The following is a 13939-nucleotide window of genomic DNA, read 5'->3' on the forward strand; positions in this document are numbered from 1 at the left end:
TGAACAAAAAGGGCACATGCATGCTAGTAGTAGTAGCCTCCTTCCTCAAGGTTACCCCATCCTGCCCTGAGTTTTGCTCTTGGTGCCAGCATCCACGATAGAATGACCACTGGTTAAGGCAGAGGCAAGTGCTTTTTAATCACTGAATTCGAGTTACTTTACATGGTGGTAGAGAATGTCTATGTGATGTTGGTTCTTTGGCATTTGCTGAGGCTTCCTTAGTGGTCTTGTCCATGCTCAGTTACTAGAAATGTGTGCCTGAAAAGAAGGAGTAGTTTCCATGTGTAGGGTGCAGGGTTATATAGAGATCCACTGGCTGATGCTTGTTACTTGTCTTGTTTGAACTTCTTATAGCCTCACAAGTTTGTACCTCCTTGATCTGCCTGTTTCTCTAAGATGTGCTAAAAAATCTCCTACAGTAATTATGGATTTGTTCTTTTCTCCTTTCAATTTTTGCTTGGCTTATTTTGAAGCTATGTTGTTAGGCACACAAAGATGCAGGATTATTATATGTCCTAGTGGACTGTCCCTTTTATCAATAAGCAGTGATCCACCAGGGTAGCCAGACATATGACAATGGAATAAAGACAGTAGAAAGTATTCAAAGTGTTGAAATGATTCACACTCCAGAATTGTGTACCCAGAAAAATGATCCTTTAAGGAGAGTGAAATGAAGACTTTTTTTTTTCAAAAAAACTTAGTGAGAGAGAAATCACACCAACAAATATGTAATGAAGGTATTTCTAGAAGATAAACAGGTAACCATGTACCTGTTTATCCATGTAGCTGACAAAATGTTTATTTCACCAGGAAAATATGATAATTCTAAATTTGTATGTATGTAATAAGATATTCTCGAAATATGTTAAGAAAAATGTGATAAAAGAGCAAGGAGAAGTGAGCCAGACATTGCAGTAGATTTGGAAATTGAAAAACTCTTCTCACAGTAATTGACAGATTAAACAGATTACAACACACAAGAATATGGGAGTTTTGGACTCCTAACTGTGAATGATTGAATTTGATTTACTGCAAAGCTTTGAACCCCAAATTAGAGAACATATATAAGAACTTATATTCTTGACCAGAATATAACCTGACCAGATATAAAGCAATGTCAAATAATTCCAAAGAATAACATAGTCCATGTTCCTTGACCTTAATGTCATTCGATTAGAAATCAGTACTGAAAGATAACTAAAAGAACAAACAGAAGCAAAAATTATATCTGTAAATTTAAAAATACTAATTGAAGACCAAAACCACAACAGAAATTTTAAATACTTAAACTGAATGATAATGAAAAGACCATCTATCACACTTGTAGGATGCAGATAAAGCAGTATGTAGAGGGAAATTTATAGCCTTGAATTCTTATATCATAAAAAAGAAGGTTAATTAATAATGAACTAAGTTAGAAGAAAAAAATCAACAGAATAAAACCAAAGAATATAAAGAGGGACAAAGAAAAAGAAGAATTAACAGGATGGAAAATAGAGATACAATATAAAAAGTTAACAAAGCAAATAGATGTCTCTTTAAAAGATGTCGCTTTTAAAATAGATGACTAGCCTCTGGGGAAATTGATTAAAGAGAGAAGGAGGAGGAGAAGAAGAAAATCAAATTATATTAGGAAAGAGGGAAGCTAACTTCAGTTACTACAATGACTTTTAAAGATTATAAGAAAATAATATGAAGAACTTTAGGCCAATCTATTCAAAAACTTCAGTAAAATGGACAAATGCCTGGAAGAATAGAATTTATAAAAACAAGTTCTAAAACAAAAAGAAAATCTGATGAGTCTTACAATCAGTAAACACACTGAATAAGTAATTTAAAAGCTTCCCACAAAGAAAACCAGAGGCCCAGATGGTTTTATGGACAAGTTCTATCAGATATACCAGGAGTAAACCATTTCATCTTCTACATAAGCTACTTAAGCATAAGAAAAGAAAGCCTATTTCACAACCCTTTTTGTAAAGCTAATAAAGGCCTCAGACCAGGAGAGTCTGAAGAAGAAAAATTATAGGTCAATCTCCCTCATGAATAAAGATCCAGAAAAGCTGAAAAATAATAGATAAACCAAATACGGACATATATCTTTAAAATATACTATACGTCACCATCAAGTTGAATCTTTCCAAGCAATTGGGAAGAATAACTTAGCATCAGAAAGTCTTTAGTGCAATTCACTAGAGTAATGGATTAAAGGAGATTAATCATAGAATAATCTCAGAAGAGGGAGACAAAAGCGTGTGATACAATGTAGCTAAGAACTGAATGGAGCTTCCCTAACTTGATAAAGGTTATCGAACATACTACAACCATCATATTTAATGGCGACATACTGGAAGCATTCCCTTTAATCAGAAACAACACGAGGCTGCTGTCGTCTCGGCTCGTATTCAACTACGCCTAGGTAGTACATGAAAGTAAGAAAAAGAAATCAAGTGTGTACAAGTCGGAAAGGAAGAGATGAAACTATCATCTGAGTATAATGTAGTCTTTTATAGAGATCTAAAAGAATTTATGTCAGTACATTAGAATTATTAAGAATAGGAAGGTTGCTAGATATAAGATTAATATACATATCAACTGGGATCCCTGGGTGGCGCAGTGGTTTAGCACCTGCCTTTGGCCCAGGGCGTGATCCTGGAGACCTGGGATCGAATCCCACGTCAGGCTCCCAGTGCATGGAGCCTGCTTCTCCCTCTGCCTATGTCTCTGCCTCTCTCTCTCTCTCTCTCTGTGTGACTATCATAAATAAATAAAAATTAAAAAAAAACTTTAATATACACATCAACTGTATTACTACACACCTGAAAAAAACTATTTTTAAAAATAGATATCATTTGTTATTAGAAAGAATTCATACCTATTGAAATAAAAAGTTGGAAACTGTTCGTTGAACTTCATTGACCACCACTTCCCATCCATGACATAGTAACAGGCATTGATGAGGGTTACTGGGAATGTAACGAAGTTTTCAAAAGCACTGGAAAGCAAGCAGGCAATGTAAACATTAATAACTAGAGACATGTGTCTCCTAAGACCCAGCATATTTCCTTCAAGATACATTCTTCATTTTAAGTCTCTCACAATTTGTGCGCCAGGAGATGCTTGTCATAACAGCAAAAGAATCAGATACAACATAAACGTCCACCAACAAGAGATTGGCTGAATGATCTGTGGATTGTTATGCAGCAATGGAAAAGAAGGAGGCAGATCTGTATGTACAGTCACAGAAATGTATTTAGTAACTACAGAGAAAACCAATCCCCTACAGAAAATGGAATACAATTTTTGTTTAACTCCACAGAACATAATTATGTATTTACATATGAATTCATTCAACTACTATGTGCCAGGCATGCTTTCAAGTGCTGAGGCTACCACAGCAAGCGAACAAATAAATAAACAAAAAATAAACCCTACCCAGAGGGAGCTTACATTCGAGGGCACATATACCAATATGGATCTTTGGGCTTTATTAAGTGGACCTATGTGCATGTTTGGGCATAGAAATCCTAATAGTAGCTACTACCAAAGATAGATACAATGCAGACATTCATGCAATGAAATGCTATAAAGCAGTTAACATGAACGAACTTGATGTTTATGCAGCAATACGGATAGGTATTTTATGTGCCTTGGTCCCCTGATCTCTTTAAGGCTCAGTTTCCACATGGGTTAAAAAACAAGGTTATACTAGTTATGCTAGTACCTCGTTATGGGGTTGTTGCATGCTTTCAAAGAGATGATTCATTTAGAGAATTTGCCATGTGGTGGGTGCTTAATAAATGATAGCTATTAATGTTTTTATAAAGGGAGGAAAGAGAACTAAACCATCCACAGGACCATGGGTGGCTCCATGCAGTCCTCATGCCTTTGGGTTCTGGCTAGGGCTGTGTGCTCCAAGGTCCAAGGGCTGCAGCACCAGAGCCCTTGGGAAATCTGTCCAACCTTGCTACACTAGGGGTGCTCCCTTTGGGCTGCCCAAGCCCCTGAGGGTAACCAGCCTCTGTAGTGTGGGAGAAGGTAGGCAATGGCTTCTGCAGGTGGAAGGGGTTTGCAACCTTCATGCCAGGTTGTGGCATGCCAATGCAGGATGTGTCCTGTCCTCGGATTCACTTGCTGGAGGGCAGATCCTAATTATCTTGGGTTGCTGATCAGAATTGCTCTTTTAGAGTATTTTTGAGGGTCATCAGGAACATGGAGGGGAACACTGGGGACAGCCTGTTCTTCCTTCCCAAGGCAGGCCATCGGGCCTATTGTTGGAAGAAGGAAAAGGACATGCCCTGAGCTGGACCATTAGTCATCTCTGTGCTCAGGCCAGAGTCTCCTAGGCCTTCATGTTCTTCCCCATTGAAGGAAAATAAGGTCCCACCACCTTACCTCAGGGGGTGCTTGGATGATCATACACTCCCCTCTCCCTGGCTCCACTGGGTCTGAAACCCCTCCCCTGACACCTGCCTTGCTCTCTTCCTCCTCCAAACCCTGGACAGACAGTGGCTGAAGGTCAAAATTCCCAGACCAAGATGACATATCAAGCGCTTGTCACTTCTTAGAAATGGTGAAAACAACATTCTCCAGACTCTTTAAAATGAAAGACTCCTCAAGTAGTACTTATTCATTTGGAAATTCAAAAACATGGGCTGCCTGTTATCATTTCCCCAGCCTGAACTCTAGGTAGTCACTCCAGAAGTTTCTGCTCTCAGGACAAAATATAAAGGAGCCCTGGGTTTGGTGCACTCAATGTCAACAGTACAGTATATACTTCTGCTAAGTTTAGAGGCTTTGGCTGAAGAGCATCTGGTTTGGAATCAGGGCACTATAGCAGCCTTAGACCACAAATTAGTGAAACCTTTCTAGAAAAGGGCACCTCCCACCCCAGCTTCTGTCATCTTGGCTCCTAGGTGGTCCCACAGACTGAGTGAGGACAGCATGGGGGGAGGGGGGCCAGGGACCGAAGCCTCCAGGGATTCTAGAAAAGGAAAGACAGTTGGATCTTCCTCTCTCCAGTTGGCCTGAATTCAATGAACCAGAAAAGCTATTCCCATAAAAAGGCTTCTTCTCCCAGGGGATTAAAAATCAAGGGAAACTCGGAAGTTGGTTGGCAACCAGCCCCAAAGAGAAAGCCAGAGGAGAAAGCTGGAGGAAACCCAGGCTCCTGAAAGCCATGGCCTCCTCACTCACTGGGATGGACGGCATCTGGACCTGGCTGTAAAATCATCTCAACGTTTATATGGCATTGCAAATCTGGAAAGTGCTTTAAAGTCATTCATAGTCACAGTCACTAATCAAAAGACTGCACCATTCCATAACCACAGTGATTCTGATCTCTGCAGTCAGAGTCATCTGCAGTGCTCTTGACCAAGGAGCAGTGTCACTGTGAGGGCAAGGAAGCAGCTGCAGGGAAAACAGCACTTAGGAGGCACTGCTCAAGTCCGGGGCAGATCTAACTCACACCCTGCAGGACACAGACACCAGCTATTGAGAACTTTAATGGGGACTCGGCCTCTTAGAGATGATCACATTGGTAAGCACTCACGAAGTCTCCAGTCACTGCACCTACGTGCCCACAAGTGTTCACAATCCCTCCGGGAAACAGGTCTATTTCCCCTTCCGTGGCAGGGAAACTGAGGCACGGAGAGGTTAAGTCACTTGCCCAAGGGCATACCGCTAGTGAGGACAGACTGAGGCTTGGGATTAGGCCTGTCTGACCGACCGCAAAGCTTTTCACCCCTCAGGGGCTTCCTCCCCACCGTCAATCCAAGCTGCCCAGACCCAGTGATGTACCCAGGAGAGAAACAGCCTGTACTGAGGCTCCTGCCTCCCAGGGGGGCCCAGTTTCACACCCGAATCAGCTGCATAGGACTCTGCTCTATTCTTCCTATGTCCTTCCCCTGCACCTGACCTTGGAGAGGCCAAAAACAGCAGGCAGCAGAAGGAAGGAGAGGAACAAGCCAATAAGAGAAGATGCCAGCCCCACCCCATCTCTTGGGCAGATCCCAAACCTGGGCAGGGGCCCTGGAGTGTGGCAGGTGGGAGGAAAAGTCTGGAACTGGAAACTGGATGGGATGTTGAGGCTTGGGTTTTAAACTGGGTGGGATTTTTCAGTGCCTAAAAATGAACCCGTTCATTAATACCTGGGTGTGGCCAGAAGAGCTGGATCCCCCCAAGACTTGCCACAGGGACTAAAGAGAAGAGCTCAAGATTTGGTGTGAAAAACAGTAAAGTGGGGCTCTTGGAGGAGCTCAGTGGTTAAGCGTCTGCCTTTGCTCAGGGCATGACCCCGGGGTCCTGGGATCGAGTTCCCCATCAGGCTCCCTACAAGGAGCCTGCTTCTCCCTCTGCCTGTGTCTCTGTCTCTGTGTGTGTGTGTGTGTCTCTCATGAATAAATAAAATCTTAAAAAAAAGTAAAAAGAAAAACAGTAAAGTGCAAAAAAGAAAGCCCTTTCATGATTTCAACCATTGACTTGGCTCATGGCACAAAGCCAGAAATCTGCAACTGCTGTGATCACTAATAATCTCATCCCTCACTCAGGGGCAGGCTCCTTGCGGACACACCACCCAGCAGTGGCACCCAGCCTCCTTCGACGGCCAACGCACTGAGGCCAGGAGGTGTGTCTCCCCTGACATTAGCCCGGGGTCTGCAGACCCTCAGTGAGAATGTGATGAACGGAGAACACACACACACACACACACACACACACACACACACACGACTGTCAATCACCGTCTGGTATTTGTGACCTCTCATGTCACCCCCCATCTCGTCCCCTTCTCTTTTGGACACTTATTTCAAACCTGGTGGAGATGCTAACAAACTTAAGAATGACCACCCTGCCCCCCACCTGATAACGAGGAGGGGAATCAGGAGCACGAAGAGTCTGAAGAGTGAAAAAAACAAGTATGAGTCATCCAAAGGGTGGAACTAGAAGAAAAATTGTAGCACCGGAACCTCTCCCCTCTTCCCTAGAATGTGAAGCCACAAAAGTCTAGCAGTGTCAGTCATTTGGTCCAGAACATCACTACGATTTAGCAGCATTTTTAAAACTCCATTGAGAACAGTGAAATGATAGAGAGCCTGGCCCAAAGTGGCGGTGCTATCTTGGGGGGAGCGGTGGCCATCTCGGGGGTCATGTAGGAGGGACGAAGGGTCTGCCTCCCTGGGAGAGGTGGCTCTGGGGTTTCAGAAGCCATTGCCCCTCACCCCACCCTGGGACCCAGGGGGATAGCAGGTTGCAGAGGCCAAAGATGGGGCTCGGCCATCCGCAGGTACGTCCGTGCTCCAGCCCAGAATTCTGAATTAATCACCTGCAGGAGGCACAACGGGCAGACGGGAGGGAGTTGCAGAGGAGTCAAACCGGCAACCTAGGCAGCAGCTAAATTTAGCCTGGTCCCCAAAGCAGGACTTAATTAAATTAATCCTGCACGCACACACACACACACCTCCACCCCCAGGCCCCGTTCCCAGGTGGGTTTTTTTTTTTTTTTCTGCTTCTAGCTTGGCTCACATTATAAAATGGGCCTCCACACGTTGATCTCCTTGACAGGTGCCCCAGGCCAGCTCCTCTGGTACTGGTACTGGGAGGGAGCACAAGTTCTCAGCTGTCCTTGCTGCTCCTGAAGCACTGGGTGCAGCCCCGAGCAAGGCCATTTGCGAGGCTGTGCCAGGCACACGACTCTCCCTCCACCTGCCGAAATAGACCAGGCACTCGGACCCGCTCTGTCCCTAAATGAGACAGGGCCCTCACCTCAGGGCAAGCATTCTGTGACCTGCTGGGCTCCGGTTTCCATGTGGCCAAGGGTGGCCCATCCCTGTCATCATCCATCCGCATGAAGAGGGCTCACCCCCTCCAGCGCCTGCAAGGTGATCACTGCAGCCCCAGGGTCATGGCAGGGGAGGTGGGCACTGCTCCACGTGTCAGTGGAGTGAGCTACTGGTTTCCAAATCTCCACCCAGATGCCTTCCCTGCAGGCCTGTAGCTTCCCCAGCACTCAGCACCCTGCCCAGCACCACTGTCCTTTGCAGTTGCATAACCATAAGCACTGAATAGGAATTAGGAGGCCGGGCACCTGGTCTCCACGCACCATCGCCGCTGTAGGAAGGATGGACTGTGGACAGTTCTTTGTGTGGGCCTCCTGTTCCTCCTGGAGAAATGGGACCTGAGAAGGTAGGCCCAGGACTGAGCCTGGAAGTCGGCATCGCTCAGGATGGAGGTTCCCTAAACTACTCTCGGGCCTCCCTTCCTCCTGCACAGGGGAGAGGCCCAGGGCTCAAACTCCAACACACATCCGGATTGCCTGCATGCAGAGCCTCCCTTCACCCCTCACCCCTGGGCCAGAGGATTTGCACCCGAAGAAGCTCCCCAACCCCAGACCCCAGACTGTACTGAGGCTGCAGGCCCTGGGACCACACTTTGAAAGCAGCTGCTCCGGGTGGGGGCTGTCTCCAATGCCCGGGGCTCACACCTGACGACTTCTCAGACTTGCTGAGTGTTATCCTGTGGGGGCAGAGGACCAAACTCCTGGTCCCAGGTGACCTCCAGTCCTGCAGTGCTCCTGCCAGGATGCTTCCTCCCTGTGAGTGAGGAGGGTGGGATCCAGTGGTGGCAGGAGCTGGAAGCTTCTCCCTTCCCTGGCTACCCACAGAGTAGCTTACCTCCCAGGACTCAAGCTCAGGAAGATTCAGGCTATCGTGTTTTTAGCCTGAGGGAGTCAGCTGCTCTCGGTGGTCAAATCTAATTCAACGAAGCATCCTGGAACTCCATCTATGTGCTTGGCCTGGTTTGGGGCTGAAATGGCTCAAGGAGGCAGAAAGCAGCCTCAAATCCACAAGGAGCTTAACCCTAGATGGCAGGCCAGAGGAAAAGCCCTGCACCCTCCGACGCCACTTCTCTCCCCGTACCAGGCCTGACAGCAGCAGGAGACAGTCACTGGCTGAGTGGGTGGTGGGTGGAGGTGGGTGGAGAAGGGGTCCACTTTCCAGAAATGAAAAAATCTAGGAAGGCAGGCTGCCCTTGGTAAATCAGTGACGTGGCTGCATGGCATAAACCCCATCCCCTTGGCACCAGAGAGGCAGTGCCCAGAGAGGAAGTCCTGTGCAGACCAGTGTGTTCCCTCCAATCCCTCCAACTGCAGGCCCTGCTGGGACCTGCCCCCGTGAGAACCCTCACCTGGACCTTACCGACCCCCGTCTGTCGCCACCATTCAGGTCCCCACATCCCCAGTCAGCCTGCCAGCCCCTGCGGAGGCCTTCTGGACGGCTGGGAGGTGGCAGGAGGGCCCAGGGCTGCTCCCAGGATGACAGGAAGGGCTTCCCAGGCACTGTGTGCCAGCCTGGCAGGCAGCCTCCTCCCCGGGGCCGCCCTCCCATGCCCTCAGAGAGCTGCTCCCAGGAAGGGCTCCTCACCGGGAGAGCCCTGGAGGGTCTCTGCCAAACTCTCACCACCAGGTGCCCAGCCTGAATTCCAGCATTTTGCAAATCTCTTCCCCCAACCCTTCTTTTCTTTCTTTCTTTTTTTTTTTTTAAGACTTTATTTATTCATGAGAGACACAGAGGGAGAGAGAGAGGCAGAGACACAGGCAGAGGGAGAAGCAGGGGATGGTGCTCCCTGCATCCCGTGAGATCCTATCAGTGCACCAGAAATCCATAATGGTCCCTTTTGCACAGACAGTGGCTTACTGCACACGCAGCCCTACACCCTGCGTTCTTCCTTTACGTATTTGATTATAAATCATTCCAGATGCAGTAACAAATAGTGAGTCACATAACACATCCCAAACCCACCTCCAGCACCGTCACATCTTATGGCTATGCTGTGTTTGGGTTTGGATTTGGTTTTTATAGATAGAGCATTACACCTGCCGTGGAGGCCCTGTGGGCCTGTTGCTCCTCCGTTCCTCCCTCCTCAGGGTGAAGCTCTCTGGTGCACTGACTCTTACTTCCCCGCCCCACACCCCCTCCTACCTGAGGACATCCCTCCCGGTCTGGGATGCACTCGGCAGCTTTAGAGCTGCCACTGAAGTCCACCCAGAACACGGTGAGCTTTCATAGTTCCTTCCTCGTGACCCTAACAAATAAGGTGCAGTTGGAGCAGCAACTTGGCCACGCCACAGGGCTGGGCAATGGCAGGATGTTTGAAACCTCACTGGCTCTCAAACAGCACTGTCCCCTCCCGTCAGAAGTTGTGGCAAGTGGCATACATCACCGCTAAAATTCAATGCCTCCTAATGTCCCTGAAGGAGGGCAGAAACATTAACTTCATGAACTCTCCTCTGTGTACACACTCATTAGGAGGATAAAATGTGAGTTGGGTTGGGTCAGGCTTTTGCTGCCCCAGAGGTGGTCCTGCATGAAAACGCCCACCTGGATTTCGGTGTGGCCTGTGTCACGCATTCCATGCCTAGGGCAGCTGAGAAATGCAAACTCAGGCTCCTTTCAGATAGTCACTGAGCACTCTCCGACCAAGGGGAGGCTGCGAGTCCAGACTGCCTCGTTTGTCTTCTGTAAACTGGAGCTGGGGACAGCGTTTGTCCATCGCACTGAGGACATCGGCCTTTCTTGGTAGTGAGGATGGCTGTGGGTGCCCCCCCGGGAGGCTGTGGCTCAGAAGGCAGGCCAGCGCTCTACATCTAACCATTTAAGGACCCCCCTGCCATGGGATCCCTGGGTGGCGCAGCGGTTTAGCGCCTGCCTTTGGTCCAGGGTGCCATCCTGGAGACCCGGGATCGAGTCCCATGTCGGGCTCCCGGTGCATGGAGCCTGCTTCTCCCTCTGCCTGTGTCTCTGCCTCTCTCTCTCTCTGTGTGTGTGTGACTATCATAAATAAACAAAAATTTAAAAAAAAAAGGACCTCCTGCCTTGACACCCACTTCCAGCCTGGGAGGCCGACCTGCAGGGCCCCCCCTCCCTAGGGAGTGCTGGGAGACCCTGCCCCACATTTTACTGTCTCCAAGGCCAGCCTCAGCCAGTGTTGCATCCATTCCACTCAGAGCAAGGGGTGCTCCAGACATGATTCTCGTCCTACAGTCATCATACTCAAAGGAGGCCACCAAGACCCAGAGACAGGGAGCCCCAGGGGCCCGAGGTGCTCTGCAGATCGGCCCCACGGGAGCCCTCCAAGGGGCCAGGGTCCCTTCGGAGGGCCAGGCCACACACAGGAAATGTGGGCCAGGGTGGCAGAAAGGAGCTCTCATCCCGCGGCCCCATCTGGGCCCCCTCCCCAGGTGTGCACTCTGCTCCCTGGGTCCCTCCCCAGCTCTGTAGATTGTTTTTCTTGAATGCTTGGGCTCTTCTCCTGCCTGCAAGAAGGCAAGAACAAGCACCGTGGTTCTGTGTGTGTGTGCACTTTTGCACTGCAACTATGGCCAGAGAGTTCAGAATCAGGGGCCGGCTGGCTGCTTGCCTTCCAAGGGGCGGAGAGGCCTTCCAGGCTCCCCCACGCAGCCTTATCACCCATGCTCCTCTAAAGACTATGTAAGCAGTCCAGGCCTGTGGCTGCACCAGAGGTGTACCTCCCACCCACCTAGAGGTCCTGACCCAGAGCTGGTGGGAAGGTGGGGCCAGAAGTGGTGACCTAGGAGGGCCTTGCTGGGGCAACAGGTAATGGGAGTGGAGGGGGAAGGCTAAAGGAGGGGGAAAGGCTCTCCTGGGTCTGGGCGGCAGGACTTCTCTGAACATGTAAGGCTCCGCACTCAGGAGGGCACAGAAATGGGCCCGCACTATCATGGGCCGAGGGTCAGTGTTTCCCTGCCACCTACTACACTCTCGCAGCCCCGGCCCCCATTTCCTGCCCACACCTGGTGCTGTGCTTTCCATCCGCAGACTCTCCTGATGTTAAGAAAGCATCTCAGCCTTCACTGCTTGACGTGACCCTCACAAAGCGCCTGTGAGGCAGATTGAGAAAGTATATTCTCGGCCTCTTGTTACATAAACACGAAAGTGACAAAGAAGACAAAGAGTCCAACTGGCTTTGGGAGTTGGGTCTCCCCACTAACCAGACATGGCTCTCCCTCCACCTCCACCCAAATCATCCTGGGAGCCGTCACTGGAAGGCTATGGTGCCAACCAAGGGGAGGGACCGGAGGAAAGACGGGAGAGGTGAGGGATGAGGGTGGTAGACGATGTGGATGGGACAACATGGTCCCCTCGGCCAGTGGGAGAGCAGATGGCGGAGGCCAGAGGAGGACGAGGACCCGTCAGGCTGAACACAGCATATGCCAAGGCCCCGTGGGGAGAGAGAGCACGGCCCCCTTGGAGAGTGAAAACGGTCAGGGTGTAGATGTCACCTCTATCTCCCCACACATGAACATTAACTGACCATGGATACAAATTTTTTTATCCCACGTCTACACCGAAAATGGATCTGTAGAGGTAACTCATATTTCAGGCAAAAGGGCATCCTCAAAGACCTCTTACAGGTCTTACAAGGCAAAAGCCTTACACGGGAACACCAGGGACCTGGTGTGATCCCCATTCTGGTGGAGAAATGCCCCGAGAGCCTGCGTTTCTAACAGGCTCCCGCTAATGCTGGTGCTGCTGTGCCGAGAACCGCACCTCAGGCAGCTGAGCCCGCAGCACGCTGGTGCCCGAGCAGGGGTCCTAACCTTGCTGCACATGAGGGTCCCCTGGGGAGCTTCTAACACATACAGATGCCTCAACCCCACCCAGTCCCATTGGTCAAACCCCCTGGGGTGGGACTTAAGCATCGGTTTGTTTTAAAAGCTCCCTTAGGGACCCTCACGTGTAGCCAGAGCTGAGAACACCAGGCTGGACGTTTCAGGTGCGTCCATCATCTCTGCCTGGCAAATGGCTTGGGAAGGCCGTCTGCCCCCTGAAACAGAATTTCACCGGCAGAGGAGCCACCAGGCTCTGGAACAGGAAGGCAGATGTTTCTGTCCCACGTAGGAGCCATCTGGCGTCAGAGCTGGGCAGCTAATCCAAGCTCATTTTCCAGCCAAGGCTCCTGAGGTCCTGGGCCCACCCGGGGTGGTGAGCGGCAGGGCCGGGAGCATCCAGGGCCCTTTCCATACCCCCTGCAGAGGCTAAGCAGGCAAGCTCGCCCACAGAATGATGCGGGGCTGGACGGAGCAGGTGCATCAGGAGGAGCTGTGCGGGGGTGAGCCACATCCGGAAAGGAGATGGCGGAGAACGTAGGAGGGCAGGCTACCTCCAGTTCCCTCCAAACCCCGGTATTATGCAGTGGCTTTCCTGCTCGCACACTGGACAGGCCTGGTGGGCCGCTGAGAAGCAGCAGACAGGCAGACCTGGGCCAGGAGGAGCACAGCAAGGGAACGAGGGAGGCCCCGCCAGGGCCGGGATAGGTCAGGAGCCCACAGGGCAGCTTTGCTGCAAGGCCTGGGCCTACCTGGGCTGAGGACTACTTCAGAGAGGGCATGGGCAGGGCATAGCCTGGACCAGGCTTTTAGGAAGTTTCCAGAAAATCAAAAAACATCTATACTTGACTGTCCACCGCACATGCTCTCATAGGACCCAGGTGTGTTCTTTACCTGTCACAAGTAAGGAACGCCACTGTCGGTCTGTGGGGCCCAAAGGGCCGACGAGAAAGGTAGAGGGACAGGAGATCGAGTCAGAAAAGGACTCAAAGGACAGGACAGCTGGCCCCTGGCCTCAGGAGGGCTGTCTGTACAGGGAGTGACCACAATGGAGGATCACGGTAAGTGGCGGTGGAGGCCGGGGCAGGCAATGGGTGCAAGGTATGGCTCGAGCTCACAAAGACCTCCCTAGGGTGATGGTTCCCTGAGGGTGGAATCTGCCTTGCAGCACAGTGAGCCCCATGCTGGAGCTGCCTAAGCAGAGACCCAGGGACCGGTGACCCGGCATACCGGGGACCACAGGCAAAGCGATGGAGCAGTGGGAGATGGGGTGAGGAGCCTCAGCTGTTTCCTTCCAGACCAAACAGCGGGAGC

General features: G+C 50.0%; 1 protein-coding gene across 8 annotated transcripts in view; it reads right to left on the reverse strand.

Annotated features, from left to right (window-relative positions):
* The window catches only part of LOC140634874 (zinc finger and BTB domain-containing protein 7C), a 335185-nt gene that overhangs the window by 220119 nt on the left and 101127 nt on the right, over positions 1-13939 (reverse strand). Inside the window, exon 3 of one of the 8 annotated variants that reach the window (XM_072828527.1) lies at positions 2876-2995. The exons of the other annotated variants lie outside the window; for them this stretch is intronic. The gene's annotated coding sequence lies outside the window, so the exon portion shown is untranslated. The remainder of the gene's footprint in view (positions 1-2875; positions 2996-13939) is intronic. 8 annotated transcript variants of the gene reach the window in all.

The sequence above is a fragment of the Canis lupus genome, chromosome 6 (genome assembly GCF_048164855.1).
Source record: "Canis lupus baileyi chromosome 6, mCanLup2.hap1, whole genome shotgun sequence".
In the NCBI taxonomy this organism is placed as follows: Eukaryota; Metazoa; Chordata; class Mammalia; order Carnivora; family Canidae; genus Canis; species Canis lupus.